The 11,773-nt window shown below is 34.5% G+C and overlaps 1 non-coding gene and 1 pseudogene across 1 annotated transcript; both read left to right on the top strand.

The window, feature by feature from the left end:
• The first annotated feature begins 7,296 nt into the window (after positions 1 to 7,296).
• Positions 7,297 to 7,455, top strand: LOC119472968. The gene has a single exon (XR_005202141.1). It is a non-coding gene; the product is annotated as a U1 spliceosomal RNA (small nuclear RNA).
• Positions 7,456 to 9,582: 2,127 nt separating this feature from the next.
• Positions 9,583 to 9,701, top strand: LOC119472966 (annotated as a pseudogene).
• Positions 9,702 to 11,773: the final 2,072 nt, after the last annotated feature.

Genomic DNA, 11,773 nt, shown 5'->3' with positions numbered 1-11,773 from the left:
ATCAGAGGGTACATTATCCTTGCTCATTAAAATTGTCCTTTGCTATATTTCCATGCTCTTAATGTTTTTGTTTTTTATTTTCCATTCCCATTTTGGTTTATTTGTCATTGTCACAAAATGTACTGACACACTCAGATTAAAACTACTATTACAATAACATAGCATGTGAAACAAATATTAATTTCCATTCTCATGAACACCATATTTCTATAAGCAAGCTGGCTTTTTACCTAGTAACCATATATTAATGACTCACGGTCAGTATATATTCAATCTAAGTACCACAGAAATCAAGTAAGCATCTGATAAAGCTCAAATCACACCTCATGGCACACCAAAGAGGAAGGGAATGACTCTCCTTGGAAATCAGAAAAAATTTCTAAGTGGAGGGAAACTTTGGGCTGGGAAGTTAGGAATTCATAGTAATTCAACTGGTGGACCTAAGGAAATTTTATCCCAGAAAATATTGTGAACAAAGGAAAAGAGGAAAAGCATGTTCTGAAAATAATATCATGGGTTGACAGTAGCATGGGGTCATTAGGGAAAATAAAATGACAGTCAACTCTAAAAGGTATAAAAGGGTCATATCATGAATGGTCTTGATGTTCTACTGAGAACCAGCTCCGCCTGGAGACTCCCACCCAGGCGGTGCTGAAGATATTGAGAGGCAGACACCCAGAAAGAACAACAGAGTGGATCTATCTGAGGGACCAACAGCCTAAGAGCTGAGAGGTTAACAGTGTTCCAGTCTGAAGGCCCCGAGCAGATTCTCATCCATGACTTGCTCTTAGACAGGCAATTCTTATTAGTAAACAGGTGCTCTGTATTTACTCATAACTCAGAAATTTACCAAGTAGGTAGCTGTTACCTACCTACCACTAATTACAAACTAACAGGTATCCTCCACAGAGGAGCCATGGGGCAGGGTAAACTTTATGTTTCTCAACAATGTTCTGCCAAGATTTTGGTACTTCACACACACACGCACACACACATCCCTAGTAAGAAAATAACTTGATAGTAGCATAAGGAAGAGAGGAGACAGAAAGACTGGTTAGATAGCTATTATAAAATTCAGGGAAGAGTAAGTTCTTGTACAAGGTATTGGCTACGGAAAGGGAAATGAGTTATTTTGAGAGATAATTTAGATTTAGAAATAATAGCTCATTATAGAGAATTTGTTTCAGAATCAAATGTGAGAGAGTAAGTTAAGCGAGAGGCTTCTGATGGTTAACCTTGAGGATGGTGGTGCTGTATAAATGATGGCAGATAACAAAGGCAGTGGGGCAGACTGAGGGAAAGAAGATAATTTGGGGTCAGTTTGAGACATTTTAGGTTTGCTACATGAGCAAGATATGCATTTCACACTCAGACAAACAGTTAAGGGTGTAAGCATTTGAGTCATAGGTCGCCTGGAAACCAGTTAGGACAGATGAGTAAAATCAGTTAGGAAAGGATTATCACCTAGAACATCAGTCAGTTTTAAAGCACCTAGAAAAGCAGTTCTGCACAGCAAAACAAGACTTTCTCATGCTAGCTGCATTTTTTATTGTATTTAACTAAATGATGGATGAGAATAAAAAACATCAAAAGACTCATAAGAGTAAGGTTTTTAAAATATACCTTGCTGCATTTTCAAGGACAAGATTAAAAGTAGGGGTTTATATATTTATTTTTAAAATATATTTCTTTTCTTTTATATACATATTTATTTATCTTTATACATAATGAATGACAAGTGTTTCACTGTTAATTGTTTCACTCAAATATTGAAGAACTTGGAGACTCTCTATTAGAAAATACCTCATAAATCAAAAATGGGCCACATGTCCTTTTTGAACCAATCACTGGCAGGGAAATGGAATTACTCCTTGGATTATTAGTCTCTTCCTGGAGGAGGAATGGAATTTAATCATCAAGATACTTAGCTGTATGTATTGGGCATGGAGTAGTGATTACCTGAAAATGCAAGCCAGAATGCTCTTGGAAAAAAAGGAGGAGTGGATATTGTGAAGGTGAAAGTAGTGTCTACCTTATCTTGATGATCTGGCTGATTAAATAACAACAGCAACAACAACAACACATGTTATTTTAACCCTTATTATTTCATAGTATTCTAAAAGTATTAGTTCTTCCTCCTTAATCAAATACAGATTATAAAGGGTTTTGCCCTCACGGTTACCATTCTGAATTAGCATGAATCATTGATACCAAAAATACACGTATAAAAATTGTAGATAATTAAGCCAAATGCAAATAACTTCAGAAAATATATTGGAAGATATTTTGATGAACTTTTATGATATATTTATATTTTTAAAATATAACTTTACAATGAAGAGATGTTGTTTGTTTTGTTTTCTGGCTAATGTTCAGTGCCTGAAATGATGCCTCATACATAGTAGGCACTCAATTAATATGTGTGAAATGAATAAATGATGAAAATCTTTATATCACCTAAATTGTGATTTTTATCCTTCTCTGAAAACAGAATTCTCTCTAAAAATTTTATTTCTGATGACTCTTATTCTACTATTTCCTTTTGTCACATTCTTTCTAAATTTCATTATGTATAACCTCATTTGCCCTTCAACTTTATCCAAAGTTCTGGATGTAGTCATATTGACTTCTTTCCCTTCCTGGCTTTTAAATATCCTGGCATACTATGTTTTGACTGGGTAGAACTATGTTCTTTTGGATAACCAACTTCCTTAAACTCCACTTTCTAAAAGAAGCCCAAGGATTCATCGTACTGGTTTTCAGATTTGATACAATTAGCTTCCTAAAGTTAATTTTCTTAATTCTGCTGACATTTCCACTTCCTTCCCTTAGGGAAAAGAAATCAATTTCATTAACTTGTGATTGTTTCCTCAAGGTTTCTTTCTACTATTAGAAGCCCATCTAATTTTTCCCTACGAGCAAGAATCAAATCTGTTATATGCTCTGGGAATATTACCTTTATTACAGAAGATCAAGCCATGAGATCTCATTGCTTCAGAACTACTTTGTCATCAGTATTCAGTATGATATGCTTCTGTCAGTGCTTCTTCATCTTTATTTAAAATTGCTTTAAGTCAACTAAAGAAAACCTTATTAACCTTCTTTTACTGGTTTAGTGATTTATATAATTTACATTAGGTTTATACTGTAGTTATTTTCTGTGTTCTTATCATATTAACTTTAATCCAATTACTATTTCCAAAACAATCCCATTGCTACACATTTATTCTGGATATAAAAAGGCATTAATTTCACAAATAATTATGAAATGAGTTATCTTTTCTAAGCTCATCCTCTAATTCCAAGTGCTAGTCTACTGATTGTCTGGTATTTTAATAGCATCTTAACTCTGGCCCTGAGATGGGGCTTCCAGATACTCCTCATTAATTCTATCATTCAAAAGTCACATCAAAGCCTATTTTTGTAGTTGTATGATTATTTCCTCACAAAGGAGTACAGTAATTAGTAGATAATGAGATATTTAAAACATATTATGATGATCATTGAAACGATATATGTTAGTGTTTCTAAGTCAACAATTTTATGAAAAAAGCATTAAAGAAAGTGAGCAAGTGAAGTGACAAAAAATTAAAATCGTCAACTGGTTTGAATTGGAAAGAAAAAACAAATGGTAAATAAGTTGGTGAGAACCCAGAGAAGAGTTAAACAGATAGGTAAACCTATTTAATAAATTAAACAAGAAGATATCAGATGACCAAAGTGACAAGATGGTCATTTCATAAAAACTTTAAAGTACCTCAAATTATGCCTCATTAATTTTTATTTCTTTAGCTAGTATAAGTGTTAGTATATCTGAGTTATTACAGAACTACTGGATGTGAGCTGGAGAAAGTGGATTAAAAATTATGGTATTGCACTTGAGCTGTAAGGGATCCTTAGGATAGGCCTCTACAGGCAATAGAAACATCACACATATATAGTTAGTTATTTAAAGAAATACAGTTTATGTGTCTGTTTTTGTGCCAGGCCCATGCTGTTTAAGTTACTGTATTTTTGTAGTATAGTTTGAAGCTCCACGTTTGTTCATTTTGCTTATAATTGCATTGGCTATTTTGGCTCTTTTTAAAATGAATTTTAGGATAGTTTTTTCTAATCCTGTGAAAAATGACATTGGTGTGATAGTAATAATATAGAATTTGTAGATTGCTTTCAACACTATGGTCATTTTAATGATATTGATTCTTCCAATCCATGAGTAGAGAATATTTTTCCATTTGTTTGGGTCATCTATGACTTCTTTCAGCAATGTTTCATAGTTTTTCTTGTAGAGATCTTTCACCTCCTTGGTTAAAAGTATTCCTAGGTATTTAATCTTTTGGTGTGGCTATTGTAAATGAGATCTGTTCATTTGTCTGTCAGCATAAACATTATTGGTATATAAAAATGCCACTGATTTTTGCACATTGATTCTATATGCCGAAACTTTACTAAAGTCATTTTTAAGTTCCAGAAGTCTTTTGGTAGAGTCCTTGGGGATTTTCTAGGACTAGGGTCATATAGTCAGCAACGAGAGATAGTTTAACTTCTTCTTTTTCCATTTGGATGCCTTTTATTTCTTTTTCTTGGCTGATTGCTGTGGCTCGGACTTCCAGTACTATGTTAAATAGGAGTGGTGAGAGTGGGCATCCTTGTCTTATTCCAGTTCTTCAGTAGAATGCTTATAGCTTTTCCCATTTGCTATGATGTTGGCTGTGAGCTTTTCATAGATCGGCCTTATATTTTGAGGTATGTCCCTTTTGAACATAATAAGTTCTTCCTTCTTATCATGAAAGGATGTTAGATTTTATAGAAAGTTTCTTTTGCATCTATTGAGATAACTATATGGTATTTGTTTTTAGTTCTGTTCATATGGTGAATCATATTTATCGATTCATATGTGTTGAACCAACCTTGCATCCCAGTAATGAAGCCTAGATACCAATGGCTCACAAACATGAGAAATGCTCAATCTCAATGATAATCAGAGAAATATAAATCAAAACCACAACAACGTACTATCTCATACCAGTCAAAATGGCTATTATTAAAAAGTCAGAAAACAACAGATGCTGGTGAGGTCATGGGTAAAAGGCAACACTTATGCACTGTTGATCGGAATATAAATTAGTTCAGCAATTTATCTGAACTCCAAATCAATTTGGAGATTTCTCAAAGAACTTAAAACGAAACTACTATTTGACACAGCAATCTCATTACTAGGCACATACCCAGAAGAAAATAAATCATTCTACCCAAAGACACATATGCTCATATGTTTATTGCAGCACTGTTCACAACAGCAAAGACATGGGATCAACCTAGATGCCCATTAATGGTGGATTGGATAAAGAAAATGTCATAAATATATACTATGGAATACTACACAGGCATAAAAAAGAACAAAATTATGTCCTTTGCAACAACATGGATGTAACTGGAAGCCATTATCCTAAGTAAATTAATACAAGAACAGAAAAACAAATACCACATGTTCTCAGTTATCAGTGGGAGGTAAACATTGGCTATCATGGACATAAAGATGGCAATAACTGACACTGGAGACTACTAGAGAAGGGAGGGAAGAGGAAAAGGATTGAATAAATGACTGTTGATTACTATTTTCAATACCTGGATGGTGGGATCATTCATATAAAAACCCTCAATATCACATAATACACCCATGTAACAAACCTGCATGTGTACCCCTGATCTAAAATAAAACATAAATTGTTTTAAAAAGAATTTAAAAGTTTTTTAAATTTAAAAATAAATTATTTGAAGAGAAACATGGTAATTAGGAAATAGGTATTCTGTTTAATTAATATTTATCAGTGTGTACTATGTATCAAAATACTTGATTTTAATTTTGTTCATGGCTTTCATCTCAACAATTCTACATCTAGCAATCGATTTAATAGAAATAACATATAATATTCACAAAGATTTAAAGAATCACCAAAACCTTGTTTTTTTGATAGCCAATCAAAGTCTTTACCATCACCTCATCCAGTTCGCTATTTTGATAACTCAAGTTTAGGCCTTCGTCCAGAGATACAAAATGCAGGAGCAGAGAGTGTGGATTCTCAACCAGGTCCTTGGCACGCCTCCTCAGGAAAAGAGGAGTGTACCTGAGTGCAAAACTCAGTAGACTCCTCTTCATCCCTTTTCGGGAGGTTCAGCATTCCTTGTTTGGAAATGACTTTATGTGTCTGTCCCTGCTAATGATGTCATAGTACAGCTTAATTTCAATTCAGTCTTTTAACTTTACCACTAGAGTTGAAAAATAAGGGAGGAGGAAACGATGCATTGCGGTAATTTAGAATGGTGATAGGAATTACCTTCTTCTTGCACGTGGTAATACTTTTTAAAGGTGAATTGTTTTATTTATTTGTATATTTTGTAAAGAATAAAGTTATTGAAGGAAATGTAAAAAAAAAAAAAAGATTTAAAGAATTGAACTGCTTAGATCTTCCCACCACTCAAGGCAGAGTCTGAAACAAGAACTTGTAATTGTGTAGTGATACCAGGATGCTGGAATGAGGGATAGGAGGGATTAAGGGAAGGGGAAAAAGGCTATAATAAATATAAATATAAATTTTAAAAAGCTATTAATAAATAATATAAATATAAATTTATAATAAATATAATAAATATCTATTGTCAAGGTCACTACGATGGCAACGGGGGCTTGGCTTCACCTGAGATCTCAAAAGCCCATAGAATGCCTCTAGTTTGGCCGGGCGCGATGGTTCACGCCTGTAATCCCAGCACTTTGGGAGGCTGAGGCGGGTGGATCACGAGGTCAAGAGATCGAGACCATCCAGGTCAACAAGGTGAAACCCCGTCTCTACTAAAAATACAAAAAATTAGCTGGGCATGGTGGCGCCTCCCTGTAATCCCAGCTACTCAGGAGGCTGAGGCAGGAGAATTGCCTGAACCCAGGAGACAGAGGTTGCGGTGAGCCGAGATCGTGCCATTGCACTCCAGCCTGGGTAACAAGAGTGAAACTCCATCTAAAAAAAAAAAAAAAAAAAGAATGCCTAGAGGATCAACTGAGAGATGCATTCCTCCATGAGGGCTTAAGTCTCATCGGTTGAGGGCTACTCTATAGGTATTACCTCTATTATATACCCACTCCACTCCCACTACATTCTGCATGAATTAGTGCCAATTCCTGGGTATTCTTGACCACAGAGTGAGGGAAAGAAAGCTGCTTTAGGAGAGATTATGTCAGCTTACAGTGAGTTGAAACCCAAACAAAGCTATCAACTACACTTGTTGCTTAATTCAGTGGGGAGAGTTGGCAGGGAGATACCATGATCACAAAGGTGGTTTTACCAGGGCAAGCCTTATCCTTTGTACTCTGGATGTGCTGACTCCTGAGATTTTCCCAAAATGGGGAAGCTTGACTGCTTAGTTTGTCATAGCAAGGGACTGTGTTCATACTTTTCCCAGGTCTAAAATATTAAACGACAACAACAACAATAAAATCAATAGGGAGATCTAGGACATGGAGGCAGGACGTTAGAGGCATCTGATTTGAAAAATCATGGTGGTTATTTTCAAATATGTTCAAAAATTGGGGATAGCCATGTAAACCAAATATACACAAAAATGGAATTTGCTTATTATAGCATACAGCTAACCTATATGAAAAAACATTTTTAGCCACTTAAATATTTTTAGTGGAGTATTTTATGCTTTAGGAAATTGTTCATAATATTAACTGAACAAAATAAATAATAAAATTATACAAGTTTTATATATGCATAAAATTATTTGAAAATATATATTAACATATTAACTGTGACTTAGGGATAATAGAATTATGGTTTATGTGCATTTACTCTTTTGTACTTCTTCATATTTCCTAAATGGTTTACAAAGATTATAAAGTATTTTAGTAGGTAAAAAAATGATGCAAACAAATTTTCATTGCATTGAATTCATTCTATAGTTCCACTGTCTATGAATTCATCCAGGCTTTGTGAACTATGGACTTACTGTAAAATCTTTTCTCAACCAAATATTCAATGGGGTACCCTAAAGCCTTACTACAAATTTGATTATTTGTGATTTGGTGATGTAGCCTCAGCTCAAACCCTCTGTCTCTCATTGACTGACCTAAAAAGCAATACTATGTGCTTCAAGATCATCGGAACCTTCAGTATAGGTATGAGCATATTCACTTAATTGAATTATTCATCCTTGATTCAGCCAGCAGAAACAGAAGAGCCAAAAAGAAAGAAAGAATGTTGAGAAAATCTAAGCAGTCACCAAACACATTTTGTGTGGAAAAATGCTTACAGAATTATTTATTTGTTGAGAAACCGTATCTGAAAAACTGTAAGGGAAACTTTGTGGTTAGTTTTGTGGACACTTGATGGTCATTTGTTGTGGACCAGAATCTAATGTCACATGACAGCGCACTCATGCTACCCTCTGGTTCATTTTCTGCTGCTTTTTTCTAAAAATTCTTACATGATAAATAACTGAGAATTGAGAAGATACAGTTCATCTGAAGATTTTATACATAAGACAGAAACGATGCTGAAAAACTAAGCGGATGGCTTACAATTAAGTGAGCGAGAACAACTAGTTTGGGTAGTGAACAATGTACGTCACAGCTGAAAGCAACAAAATGCCACCAGTAATCTGCTGAGAAAAGAACAATGGCAGAAAAAGAAAGACTAATCTGGCTTGTAGTAGTTGGAAATAGAGTGGCTTTTCCTGAGCAGAATTAAGACTGATGGTGAATTTAAGAGGGGAAAAAAATTAAAAATTTACAGCCAAAAAACACATGAAAAAAAAGGTTATCATCGCTGGTCATTAGAGAAATGCAAATCCAAACCACAATGAGATACCGTCTCATACCAGTTAGAATGGCAATCATTAAAAAGTCTGGAAATAACAGATGCTGGAGAGGATGTGGAGAAATAGGAACACTTTTACACTGTTGATAGGAATGCAAATTAGTTGAGTCATTGTGGAAGACAGTGTGATGATTTCTCAAGGATCTAGAACTAGAAATACCATTTGACCTAGCAATACCATTACTGTATATATGTCCAAAGGATTATAAATCATTCTACTATAAAGACACATGCACATGTATGTTTATTGCAGCACTGTTCCCAATAGCAAAGACTTGGAACCAACACAAATGTCTATCAATAACAGACTGGATAAAGAAAATATGGCACATATTCATCATGGAATACTATACAGCCATAAAAAAGGATGAGTTCATGTTGTTTTCAGTGATGAAGCTGGAAACCATCATTCTTAGGAAACTAACACAGGAACAGAAACCCAAACACCACTTACGTTCTCACTCATATATGGGAGTAAAACAATGAGAACACATGGAAACAGGGAGGGGAGCATCACACACCAGGGCCTGTTGAGGGGTGAGGGGCTGGGAGAGGGATAGCATTAGGAGAAATATCTAATGTAGATGATGGGTTGATGGGTGCAGCAAACCACCATGGCATGTGTATACCTATGTTACAAACCTGCATGTTCTACACATGTATCCCAGAACTTAAAGTGTAATTTAAAAAGTTAGAATTGGTGCCAGACATCTACGGCCATACCACCCTGAACGCGCCGGATCTCGCCTGATCTCGGAAGCTAAGCAGGGTTGGGCCTGGTTAGTACTTGGATGGGACACCGCCTGGTAATACCGGCTGCTGTAGGCTAAAAAAAAAAAAAAAAAGAATTGATGCCAGACTCAAAATATAAAAAATTTTCAGAGTTTTGAATGAAAGAAAATAATTCTGATAAATTGAACTTTTTTCTTCTGCTACATTTTATTACTTTTACAGAAAGTTGTTCAGAAATTTTGAAAGACTTCAGGAGCAGTAATTTATCTTGCAGCATTATCATGTTGGTAAATTTCACTTATGGAAACCTTAAAATCTATGTTCTTTTGACAAGGAAATGCCTTCCAGTCTAAATTATAAATTCATTTATTCAACACATATTTTTCATATCTACAGGGTACCAGATAGCATAATAAGTTCTGAAGACACAAAGATAAAAACAGAAAATTTTTGGTTATGAAGTTTGTTATGAACTCTCAGTGTCAAAGAGGAGCTAGAGATGTAAAGACAATACTGCTGTACAACATGCAAATACAAAGGTCAGAAAGAAAGATTAGAGTAGTATTTAACAACATAGGCTAAGGAGCCATTTGTCTCGGTTCAAACTCCTCTTTCACCACTCACTGTTATGAGTACTTTTGGACCATTCACCTAAACTACTGTTTTCTCAGTTTCCACATCTATAAAATGAGGATAATAATAATGCATCTGCCTTTTATGATCTAAATGAAAACAAAATGAATCAATATATGAATTATAGATATGTAAATAAATATATGTAAAGAACAGGGTCTAGTATGTATTAGGCATTAAGTCAGTGCTAGCTAAAGTCATAAATGTAAGCAGTGGTGAATAAAGAAAGGGGAAAATGCTGCTGGGAATTTGTCAGGGAAAGGCTTGACAGAGGAGTACTCTGAAGATGATAGAGAACTTGTGAGATTGAAGGATAAAAATCTGATCCAACACTATCCTAGGTCATAAAAGTCATTTTTAAGTAAAACAAAAAAGTAATAAAATGCATTTTAAAAATCGAAAACTAGTCTTGGTAGGTGGGGTTGATATTTGTGTGTGGAGGCCAAGATATTTCTATAGTACAAATAATGACATATGTTGCAGCTCGTCTTTCACTGGGAGACACTAAGGCATGATTCATGTTTACCTCTCCCATTTTTACAATGACTTTCCACCCTACTTTTCTCCAAACTTCAGATTTCTTAATAATTTAATTTGATATTTTTAAAGTTTCAGCCACCTGGCCAGTATTTAAGTAAATTTACTGAATTTGTTTCTTAAAATGTCTGTGATCACTAATGGACTATTTAAATTCTGGAAGAGACTTTACCATCTTTTATTACATTTATAAGAATTGGCTCCAGAAACTTAAAATAACACTTATTGAAGTGAAAGCTCCTTAAGAGATACAGTTGTATGTTTTTCATCTTAGTATTCCATTTAACAAACACCCACAATATGCTAGGTACCGTATTATGTACATTTTAATATAACAGCTACCAGTTGAAACTACAAGTAGATGTGGAGTAGGTGTTAAAAGCATGTATATTATGTTGCACTGTTGTTTGGAGTATGTTGATATATATGAGTATTTTACTACTGTTATCTTCCTTCAGTTTTTCCAGTTATTTTGATGATTATGGGATTGGGGTATAGAAAACTAAAAGAAAATAGTCTTTAATTTGGACCAACAGCTGGTGGTTACACATGTAATTAATGGGGAAGGCTGTTTACTGGTATTTATTTTAAAACTGATCCCATCCCTGCCAAAGAAAATGTCAGTACTGAAACTTCACATATTCAAACAGCCAAATTTGGCTGCCATGAACTTGTGGCTGTGATAGATTTATCTATTTTTTTAATACTCCTCATGTAAGAGTCAGAATTTATGCAGGTCATAGCATTTTATTTTCATTTGATAATAGTCCTCTGTTTTAGATGCAGACTGTGTGAACTTTGTGGCATATACTTTGGGATACAAAATTGAATGTCTTAAAATATATTTCATTTGTGTTTTCTCATACTGTTGAGACATTTCAGTAGCTAATGGATACCAAAAGTTAGTCTAATGAAGTCCATGTATAATTTTTATACGATCTTCTGTGGAACTTTGACATTTTCATAATTAACCAAAGTCTGGGAATTTAGTTCTAGGT

The sequence above is a fragment of the Cebus imitator genome, unplaced genomic scaffold, assembly GCF_001604975.1.
Source record: "Cebus imitator isolate Cc_AM_T3 unplaced genomic scaffold, Cebus_imitator-1.0 Scaffold7, whole genome shotgun sequence".
Classification (NCBI taxonomy): Eukaryota; Metazoa; Chordata; class Mammalia; order Primates; family Cebidae; genus Cebus; species Cebus imitator.
Note: the sequence above shows the minus strand (reverse complement) of the source record. Positions and strands in the feature narration are given on the sequence as shown.